This window comes from Oryctolagus cuniculus, chromosome 1 (assembly GCF_964237555.1).
Source record: "Oryctolagus cuniculus chromosome 1, mOryCun1.1, whole genome shotgun sequence".
In the NCBI taxonomy this organism is placed as follows: Eukaryota; Metazoa; Chordata; class Mammalia; order Lagomorpha; family Leporidae; genus Oryctolagus; species Oryctolagus cuniculus.
In genome coordinates, this window is record NC_091432.1 from 8,647,889 (window position 1) to 8,658,258 (window position 10,370).

The window sequence follows — 10,370 nt, forward strand, 5'->3', positions numbered from 1 at the left end:
GCCTTTATCAAGTTAGTAGTGCAGCACTGGCCTAGGCAGCAGCTCTCTTAAGTCCCCCTCGAACCCACCACTGTCTCCCCTTCAACTTTGTTTCCTGCTAGTGATAAATCATTCTCTATACTTAAACCACAGGAGCACCCAGAAAGACTTGGTTCTCAGGGGTTTCAGGAGCATACAAACGGTGAAAGTTTGTGATCACCCAAGGTGGTAGAAGCCCAGTGCAACTGAGAGGACAAGCACCGTGAGTGGACCAGAGGCCGAGAGAGCCTTTCTGAATAGTCTCTGTTTATTGACCAGCTTCTAATCTCTTCTACTTGTAGATTTCATCACCAAGCTACAAGCAAATTCTGTTCTTGTCCCTTCCCTATTTCTCTTGCTTTTTCACCCTTCATTCCTCAGTTTCTGCCCATAATATCCTTAACCCCCTCACCTCAGTGCATCCCATATAACACTCCACAGGCATACACCATCCATGTACCCTCATTAAAGTGTTGTTAAAATTAATCCCAGCCTTCTTTGACACAGCCCCAGAATGTCTTTCAAATAAAAGCTTTATTTAAACAATACACAGATTACCAAATAGCAGTGATTTGAACAAAATGGGAGGAAGATCCATTGCTCTTTGAAATAAAAAGGCATTCAAGTGACAATATCTCAAATTTTACATTTTGTGATATTTGCATCCAAAGAGGACTAAAAATCCCACAGTAAAGGCCAGTGCTGTGGTGCAGCAGATTAAGCCACCGTCTGCAGTGCTGGCCAAGTCCCTGCTGCTCCACTTCCACTCCAGCTCTCTGCTATGGCCTGGGAAAGCAGAGAGGAGGGCCCAAGTCCTTGGGCCCCTGCACACATGCAAAAGATCCAGAAGAAGCTCCTGGCTCCTGACTTCAGCCTGGCCCAGCCCCAACTGTTGGGGCCAATTGGGGAATGAACCAATGAGTGGATCTCTCTCTCTCTCTCTCTCTCTGTAACTCTGCCTTTCAAATAAATAAATAAATATTTTTAAAAATTCAATAATAATCACTGGCCGGCGCTGTGGCTCAATAGGCTAATCCTCTGCCTTGCGGTGCCGGCACCCTGGGTTCCAGTCCCAGTTGGGGCACAAGATTCTGTCCCAGTTGCCCCTCTTCCAGGCCAGCTCTCTGCTATGGCCCGGGAGTGCAGTGGAGGATGGCCCAAGTGCTTGGGCCCTGCACCCACATGGGAGACCAGGATAAGTACCTGGCTCCTGCCTTCAGATCAGCACGATGCACCAGCCACAGCACGCCGGCCGCAGCAGCCATTGGAGGGTGAACCAACAGCAAAAAGGAAGACCTTTCTCTCTGTCTCTCTCTCTCTCTCACTGTCCACTCTGCCTGTCAAAAATAAAAATAATAATAATAATAATCACTAAATTCACAAATAAGGATTTCTCTCCAACAAAATCAGGATTATCAAGTAACCAAGCTTGAAGAATGAATGCATTTGGATATGTATTAGCACATCTTAGGGATATTCGCTAACTGTCCTGATCATTCCAGCCCCTGTTCCTGTATTTTGTTTCTGTTAACTAAAGAAATGGCAGTTTAAAAAACCATCCAAAAGCACTCAAAAATCTGTATTTAATTTTAAAGACTTTTTTTAATGTCATATCTCTTTGTCATTCCAGCTTAATTGTAATGGGATATCCCTCTGCATTCTGAAACAGTTCTGCTCCACCCAGGGAGGAAGCACTTTCAAAGCAAGAATGCTTTCCTTATCTTCATTTGAAAGAACAACAAAATTATTCAGCAATAAAAACAAATGAGCTATCAAACCTTGAAGACGTGGAAGGAACGTAAATGCATGTCAGCAAGTGAAAGAAGCCGATGTGAAGAGGCTACCTGCTGAATGATTCCAACTCTGGGATGTTTTGGAAAAAGCAAAACTATTGGACAGTAAAAGGATCGGCTGTCACCACGGACTCAGGGGAAGGCAGGGATAAACGGGCAGAGTGCAGAGGGGTACAAGCAGTATCATGCGGCATCACACTCTAAGTGATACGGAGCTATGAGAGTGTCATCACAGATCATCACACATTGGTCAGAAGCCTACAGAGTGTACAGCACCAGGAGAGAGCCTTCATGTGAACTATAGACTTGGGTGATGATGATGTGCCGAGGTAGGCTCTACAGTCATCACAAACGATCACTCTAGTATGGAATATTGATAATGGAGACTTGTGTACGTGAGGACAAGGGGTGGATGGAAAACCTCAAACTCTTCCATTCAATCTTGCTGTGAAATTGCTCTAAAAAGTCAATTCTAGGGGTAGATATTATGATGCAAGGTTAAGTCACTACTTGTGATACCAGCATTCCATACTGGAGTACCTGGTTCCAGTCTTGGCTACTCGGCTTCCACTCCACCTTCCTGCTAATGCACATCCTGGGAGGCAGCAGATGATGGCTCAGGTAGCTGGGTCCCTGCCACCATGGGAGACCCAGATGCAATTCCATCTTCCTGGCTTTGGCCTGGCCCAGCCCTGGCTATTGTAAGCACTTGGGGAGTGAATGAGCAGATGGAAGATCTCTCTCTCTCTCTCTCTCTCTCTCTCTCTCTCCTTTTCAAATAAATAAATTAATTCAAATAAATTAAAACCAATAGATAAAACTTACAAAATAATAGCAGGGTTAGGCACAAGTCTCAGATCTGCCATTCACTTATGTCCATGGGCAAGTTACATAACCTCTCTTATATCTGGCTTTTCCATCTATAAGATGAGGTTGATGATTCTAACCCCACAGGATGATGGTGAGCATTAAATTAGCACCTGGAACTCAGTGTTTGTCCACGTACCCTCCATCATCATCCAGGCCAAAGACCATAAAGAGATAACAGGGTGATGGCCAGCACCACGGCTCACTAGGCTAATCCTCTGCCTTGCGGCGCCAACACACCAGGTTCTAGTCCCAGTCGGGGCACCGGATTCTGTCCCGGTTGCCCCTCTTCCAGGCCAGCTCTCTGCTATGGCCCGGGAGTGCAGTGGAGGATGGCCCAAGTACTTGGGCCCTGCACCCCATGGGAGACCAGGAGAAGTACCTGGCTCCTGCCATCAGATCAGCGCGGAGCGCCAGCCACAGCACGCCGGCTGCAGCGGCCATTGGAGGGTGAACCAACAGCAAAAGGAAGACCTTTCTCTCTGTCTCTCTCTCTCACTGTCCACTCTGCCTCTCAAAAAAAATTTTAAAAATAAAATAAAATAAATAAAAAGAGATAACAGGGTGGCTAGCAAAGGCAATTTTCTAAATAATAAAAATTGCAAATACTATAAATGTGATGTACAATCAAATATCCACAACCTCAGCTTTATTCTTCCTAAAATGTAAGTCACAGTCCTATGGAGTTTGTGGAGTCAAAAGGCTTCCATAGCCTAGGCAGCTCATGTCAAGAGCCTCTGATGATCAATGACGTCATACATAGGAGGTTAATTGTTAAATTAACAACAGGAGTCACTGCGCACTACCTTTCCATGCAGGACCTCTGTCCTCAAAGAGTTATATTGCGAGAGTTCTTGTTCTCAAAGATTTATTTTGTTTTAGTGTATGAAGTGGAAGATATTCTTATGTCTCATAAGTTTTAGTTATGCCTAAGTGTCCAACTCCATTGCTTATTTTCTTAGGTGTGTCCTTAATTAATGATAAAACTCGTTCTCAAGGACTTACTTTCTTTCAGTGTATTAAGTGGAGGATATTCTTATGTCTCATAAGTTATAGTTATGTCTAAGTGCTTGCAAAAGATGTATCATTCTTGGGTGCTTCTTTAAAGTTAGTTAAGTTTCTAAAAAAAGTGAAATTAACTTTGAGATGCAATGACTTTGAACAGCCCTTGTCTCAACTGTTGAGGAATATTTTTTTTCATGCAAATTGTTGAATCCTTTACTTAGTATAGAGTTGATCTTTTGTGTATAAAGTTAATAAAAAATGGATCTTAGTGGAGAATGGGACTGGGAATAGGAGAGGGAGGAGGAGGAGAGGTGGGAGTGTGGGTGGGAGGGCGGGTATGGTGCAGAGAATCCCTATATTCCTAAAGTTGTACTTATGAAATGTGTGAAGTTTGTATTCTGTAAATGAAGGTTTTTTGGGGGGAAAAAAAAAGTAAGTCACAGTCCTAGCTATTCTGTAAAAGCATAGACTTTGAAAAGGCCTCCCTCTCAAACCAAGAAACTAAACATAAAGTTATCACCTGGGAGAGGGCTGATGGGAGTGCCCTTCCAGCACACCCCCCAGCAGCAGTTCCCAAATCTTGGGAACCTGTTAAAAATCAAATTTCTGGGGGCTGTTGTTGTGGCACAAAGTAGGTTAAGCCTCTGCCTACAGGAACAGCATCCGCTATAGGCTCATGTTCCGGCTGCTCCTCTTCCAACCCAGCTCCCTGCTAATGGCCTGGGAAAGCAGTAGAAGTCAGCCCAAGTCCTTGGGCCTCTGCACTCACATGGGAGACCGGAAAGAAGCGCCTCATTCCTGGCTTCAGATTAGCCCAGCTCCAGCCTTTGAGGCTATTTGGGGAGTGAACCAGCAGATGAAAAATATTTCTCTCTCTCTCTCTCTCTCTCTCTCTAACTCTGCCTCTCACATAAATTAATTAATCTTCATCAAAAAAAAAAAAAAAACGAATTTCTGACTTCCCTTTCAGATAATCAATAGGACTTGAATGGCCATCAGGCATCAGGCTGTTTTCAACATCAGGAAGCACCCCGGGGAGCTCAGAGCCCAGGTCCCAGCCCTCACCATATTGTCCCCACCTTCCCAAGTCAGCAACTACCCCACCACATGGGGGCAGCCTCACCAGCATCTGTTACGTAGCCCAGGACATCCAGGGTGCCACAGCCAGGAACATGGGCAAGGCGAGGGAGCAACGTGGGTCCAGGCAGGGCCACTGGAAGGTACCGATCTGGACCCGCCTGCCGTTAGCCACAGCAGGGACCTGCACAGCCTTCACACCAACTTCCTGTCCCTCTGCACTTGAAGTTTCCAATCAAAGACGGCCATGACTGTCCTCACCAGCAACTCCCTGATGCCAAGTGAAGGGGTCCCTGACAGGCTCATGGGAATTCCGAGTCACGGGGCTTTAGCGGACCAGGAGATCTGACAAACTCAGAACCTCAGCTCCTTCCCGATGTATGAAGCTGAGTCCTCCTGTCCCAGCCTCCCCCACTATCATGCGTGGCCTCTCCTGGAATAAGCAGTATCCAAGCAAAAAACTTTTTTCTTCAGTTAAAAAGGCCGAAGCCTGGGGCCGGCACCGTGGCTCACTTGATTAATCCTCTGCCTGTGGCGCCGGCATCCCATATGGGCGCTGGGTTCTAGTCCCAGCTGCTCCTCTTCCAGTCCAGCTCTCTGCTGTGGCCTGAAAGGGCAGTGGAGGATGGCCCAAGTCCTTGGGCCCCTGCACCCACATGGGAGACCAGGAAGAAGCCTGGCTCCTGGCTTTGGATCAGCGCAGCGCTGGCTGTAGCGGCCATTCTGGGGGTGAACCAACGGCAGGAAGACCTTTCTCTCTGTCTCTCTCTCTCACTGTCTATAACTCTCCCTGTCAAATAAATAAATAAATAGGCCAAAGCCTTATTTAGTCTTCAGGGAAATACAAGATGCATGTAAACATAAAATAAAAAAAAAGAAAAAAACTTGCAGTCCAGAAGCATATCAAGATACTGCATCTGCTGCAGGCCAGAGTCCTGCCCAAGTGAAGAAGGGCACCTGGACAGTGGCAGGTCCAGGGCTGGGTCCACTCCCCAAGGACACCCGCATTTCTGTGGTGAAGAGGAAAAAAAAGCTTTAAAAATATTAGGAACAGGGAGATAGTTTAGCACCACCATAGATCCTTGGAACTATTTTAGCACTCCAAGCTAAACAAATGGTCTCTGCTCCAGTTCCTCTGCTGAGGGGGGGAGGGAAACCAGGAGGAAAGGTTCCTCCTGACCTCAGTGCCCCGCTAGGAGCTGGGAGGGGTCGAGTGGACAGCATGAGGAGTTCTCCAAAGTTCTGGAGCCCCAGAGACCTCTACCAGTTCACACCCAACCACTTCAGAAACCAGCCACTCAGGTGTGCCGGGCTCAGACATCGCCCTCCTGCAGGCCTCAGTAAATGACAGGGAACCCATTTTCTATCCCACGTCCTGGAGTTAGGAAAAACCTGCTACAGATTCCTTCCTCTTCAGCAATGAATTCTTAAGAGCAGGGTGTCTTGTTAGAAGCCACAAAAAAAAAAAAAAAAAAACACGGTGGGCTGTGCCCGGGGATGAGTGCACATTCCACCAGGTCTGAGTCATGGCAGCAGGGCAGACTCCACAAAGCCCTGCCCTGGGCTTCCTCGGGACCTTGCAAGTAACCGGTACCCAGAAGGACAGAAGGACTCCCAAGGGGGATGGTGGGTCCCTGTCACATAGCTGATTGTGGCTGCTTGTCTCCGATTCATACAGCTTGAGAGCTGGCTCTGTATTGGATCAAGGGTAGTGGGCCCGATCAGCTGGGAACCTGGGAGGCAGACAGAAATGTTCTGGACAGAAGGCCCCAAACTCAAAGGTTTATTTGTTGAGGATATTTGTCCGTACCACTAAGTAAACGAATGAGACCTGCTGGGGACCCATCTGGCTCATGTCCAATGACTAACAGTTTTCTCTGGTAGCTTCTGTGGCCAAATTTGAAGGATTTTTTTTAACCTGCTCTGGGTAGGCCCTTGGGTGCTGAATCACCAAATTCCCTCTCTACCTTTTCTCTTCTTCCTGAAACAGACTTTTTCCTTCTTTCCGATCAACAAAGACAAGACTCAAAACCCTCGCTGAGCGTCCTCACACCTTTGCTGTCTTTTCTGGAAGCCCCCTTCCCCAGGAAGGGATGGGAAGCCCCAGCCACCCCAACATGCACACACCCACCTGCTGATGTGCTCAGTCCAGTCTACCGCAATTCCCTCTCAGGCCTCTTGTGGCCCAGCCCAGTGACCAGGATGGAACTGGAAGCAAGGCTGGGACCTTGAGCCTAGGGGACACAATTCTCTAAGGCCACTACGTTCTGGGATGGGATGAGGGTGTTGATCGTCAAAGTCAAGTGCAAACTTGACTTTGGGGAAGGGGAATTGCATCCAATTCCAACCTGATAGCAGGTTGGGATCAGGTCTTGGAAGACAGAGATCTCCACCAATATAAACACCAGCATGGCCACCTTGTGGCCTGGGGATGCGGGTGACAGCCTCTTGGGAGGCTGAGGTCATTTGGGAGATACAGTTCATCTCAGATATTTATGGATCACTGAAAGGCTGAATTGAATAAAGACTTGATGGATGGCCAGCGCCACGGCTCACTAGGCTAATCCTCTACCTACGGCACTGGCACACCGGTTCTAGTCCCGGTCGGGGCGCCAGATTCTGTCCCGGTTGCCCCTCTTCCAGGCCAGCTCTCTGCTGTGGCCTGGGAGTGCAGTGGAGGATGGCCCAAGTGCTTGGGCCCTGCACCCGCATGGGAGACCAGGAAAAGCACCTGGCTCCTGGCTTCGGATCAGCGCGATGCACCGGCTGCAGCACGCCAGCCGCAGCGGCCATTGGAGGGTGAACCAACAGCAAAAGGAAGACCTTTCTCTCTGTCTCTCTTTCTCACTGTCCACTCTGCCTGTCAAAAAAAATTTTTAAAAAAAAGACTTGATGGAGACGGGTCCAGTTGCTCAGAAAGGACATTCAAACTATGAGCCTTGAACTCAACGTTCTCTTCCCAACAAAAGTTCAGCCAGCACTTATTTTGCGTTGGACACTACACCAAGGATACAGAAGTGGACAAGAATGGTGCAATCCACGACCTCAAGGAGTTAACAATCTACTGAGGGAGACTGCCCAACAGTTACAAACACCTGGAGTGATGCAGGAGCTCAGTCAGGACCTGGGGGACCAGGACGCGACTCCCACATGAAGCAATGCCTGACCTCAGAACCGGAAGGTAGGCGCAGGAAGTGAGGTTCCGCAGCAGAGCCCTAGACAGAGAAAGAAACATTTCCTTGGAGCAAAATGAACGTGATACAGTATGGCCCAGGCAGGGCCCACTCATCTCTGGTCCCCAGGGAGGAGTTGCCAAGCCTAAATGTTGGTTGAACTAAAATAAGTTAAAGGAAATGCAAGAAGGTGGCTGCACCCTACAGGTGCAGAGCAGGACAGGACTAGAAAGAAGAGCCCTTTTGCTCCAATATTAAGATCTTGCCCATCCCGAAGTAGCTACTGCCACACACAAGCACAGACACACCCACCCACTCCTACGTCAGTCACACAAGTCCTGACTTCCACCTGAGCTCGTTCTCGCCAGGCCTGGAGTGGGTGCCCATCCATGCCAAGTCAGGTCTGGGCCTACTGATTGGGTTGATCCCAAGTCCAGGCCAGTTCTTCTAGTAGGCAAGGCCTATGCTCTGCCCCACTCCAACTGCACCACCTTAGCTGTGGTCTCTCTGCCATTTTTTTTTTTTAAGATTTACTTATTCACTTGAAAATCAGAGTTACAGAAAAAGAGAGAGAGGGAGATCTTCCATCCACTGGATCACTCCCCTAATGGCCACAACAGCAAGGGCCAGCCCAGGCCAAAGCCAGGAGCCAGGAGCTTCATGCAGGTCTCCCACATGGGTGGCAGGGGTCCAGGTACTTGAGCTATCTTCCACTGCTTTTCCCAGGCACGTTAGCAGGAAGCTGGATCAGAAGTGGAGCAGCCAGGATTCAAACTGGTGCCCATGTGGGATGCCAGCATCACAGGCAGTGGCTTTACTTACTACTCCACAATGCCAGCCCCCTTTCTCCCTTTGTTTGTCTTAGTCATCTACTCCAGGTATGTGGGACCTCAGGGTGGCTTTGAGGATTCCCAAGAAGTCACAGGAGGAAATAGCATCTCCTAGAGTATCCCCAGCTTCTCCCTTCTCCCAACCCTGGAGTCCAGAAGTCAATGCAGAAAGAACCAATGCCCTGTGTGATAGAACATGTGTATCTGATTAAAACCTTGCAATGACTCTTAAAAGTGTGATTACTGGGTCAAAAGTATGAAAAAAACACAAGGCTTTTCACAGATATTGCCACATTTCTCTCTCAAAAACTCAGATTTTACAGAAGTGTATAAGATACTGTCATCAACAGAGTACTCTCTCTGAGACACAGAAAATAATGGCTTTGTTGAAATTCACAATTATTTGATTCTGGGAAGCGTTGAACATTTTTCCATATGATTTTGATCTATTTATAATTTCCTTTCTGTAAACTTTCCATTCATATCACTTGCCCATTTTTCCTTTCTACTGATTTCTAATAAAAGGATGAATCTTCTGCATCAAAAGTATTAACCAATTACCACATATGATCACCATCTTTTGCATTTTAAAATCTATCTTTTATATTTATTACTTTTTAGAAGTGGAGACCTGGGGCCGACGCTGTGGCGAAGTGGGTGGATCCTCCCCCTGCAGTGCTGGACGCCTGTCCAATTCCCAGCTTCTCCTTTGCCAATCCAGCTACCTCCTAATGTGCCTGGGAAGGCAACAGAAGATGGCCCAAGTGGGAGACCCAGAAGAAGCTCCTGGCTCCTTGTTTCGGCTTGGCCCAGCCCAACCTATGCAGCCATCTGGGAAGTGGGCCAGGGATGGAGGATCTCTCTCTCTCTCTCTCTCTCTCTCTTTCTCTCTCTCACTCACTCTTTGTGTGTGTGTGTGTGTGTGTGTGTGTGTAACTGCTTTTTGGATAGATAAGTAAATCCTTGGAGGAAAAGGAAAGTTAATTAATTAATTAATTTTTAAAAGTAGAGGCCTTTTGCTGCCTTATATAATCACATCTGTCAGGTTTTTTTTTTATTCATTTTCTGTGTTTCAGGTCACATTTAGAAAAGTCTTCCCTTCCTTCCCCCTGAATATAAACCGTTTCTCTAAGTATTCTTCAACCACAGTAACATATATATTTTATCCTAATCCATCTGAAAATTAGTGTAACTGAAGGCGAGAAGTAGGGTTCTCTTTTTTTGTCCAGATCCATTACTTGTCCCGAATCCATTTAATGAACCATCCCAACTTCCCTGCCCGGCATAAAATGCCCTCCATCACATACCGGTTCTGAAATATTTGGCCCCACTGATTTGTCCACGTATTCCACTGCCAACGATGTTCTGTTTAATTCTTAATTTGAATGCATAAGGGATATGAATGGGAAGTTTACCAAAAAAGGAAATTATAAATAGATCAAAATCATGTGGGGAAAAAATATTCAACTCTTTCCAGAATCAAATAAATGTGAATTAAAGCGAGAGACTATTTTCCGCTTCTCAGAGCGAGAGCGCTCGGGGTTGCTGATGGTATCTTAGGCACTTTTGGAAAACTCGGTTTCCTGGAGAGCGCTGTGCTCTCCACG